Genomic DNA, 1,207 nt, shown 5'->3' on the forward strand with positions numbered 1-1,207 from the left:
CATTGAGGATTCTTTGTATAGATGAGCATAAACCATGAAATAACAAATTTCAAAACTAATTGAAAGTATTCCCTTTACCGTTCATTAAAAGGTATAAGTGTTTCTCTTATGTTGTGGGATTTCGTTCATACAATCGGAAAAGTGTTAATTATACGGTAAGGAACAAATTTTTGACTTCATAATGAACGTAAGACACTTAATAAGGGTTATATAGGTGTTATTCAAACCGCAAAACGTTGTTTTCGGTTTAAAAACCCTATTTCCTCGGAATTTCCTCGGATTATTCCGGGGGAATTCCGAGGAAACCCTCTTCTTCCTCGGACTTCCGTCGCAATATTCCGAGGAAATTCCGAGGAACTAGTGTTTGGGGTTTCAATACGTCAATGTTTTTTTATAAACGGATCGATCGATGTATATATATCCAAAAACGCATGGATCGATCACTAAGATGGACCAAAGCGTAACAATGTGATCGATCGATTAGATTATCCCATCGATCGATCGATTACATTATCCCATCGATCGATCGAGAATCTCAAGTCTGTCTCGGAATGTCCTCGGAAAATCTCGTACGTTTTTTTATAAACGGATCAATCGATGTATATATATCCAAAAACGCATCGATCGATCACTAAGATGGACCAAAGCGTAACAATGTGATCGATCGATTAGATTATTCCATCGATCGATCAAACAAAATCTCGGGAGCCTTTTTATAAACGCATCGATCGAATAATTAACATTTAATTACCTGATCGGCCTGAGAAGCAAGAATGAAAGGATCATAATATTGCAGTTTTCGCCTCGAATTTACTGATGTGACACCAAATGCATCTGTTTTCACACCTCGATCTGGAGTGTTGTCGTGCCAATCACAATAGAAAACAGTACAGCGCAATCCAACCATGCCCAAATACTTGATTTCAAAAATCTCATGTATGTGTCCGTGGTATACATCATCTCCTGATGCAGAACAAACGCCAGCATCATAAGTCGTACTCGAACGTCTCCTCTTCTGAGTTGTGAATGCATATCCTCGAGTACAAAATCTCGGATATGACTTCACAACAAAGTTTGGTCCAACGACCATCTCACGTATCCAATCGTCAAATGTTTCACCTCTGGCCAAACCAGCAGACACCTATTAATAGCACATATATATATATGTTATATCAATAAATGTGAATTAGTATAAATATGTGATAAA

This window comes from Brassica oleracea, chromosome C4 (genome assembly GCF_000695525.1).
Source record: "Brassica oleracea var. oleracea cultivar TO1000 chromosome C4, BOL, whole genome shotgun sequence".
Taxonomy (NCBI): Eukaryota; Viridiplantae; Streptophyta; class Magnoliopsida; order Brassicales; family Brassicaceae; genus Brassica; species Brassica oleracea.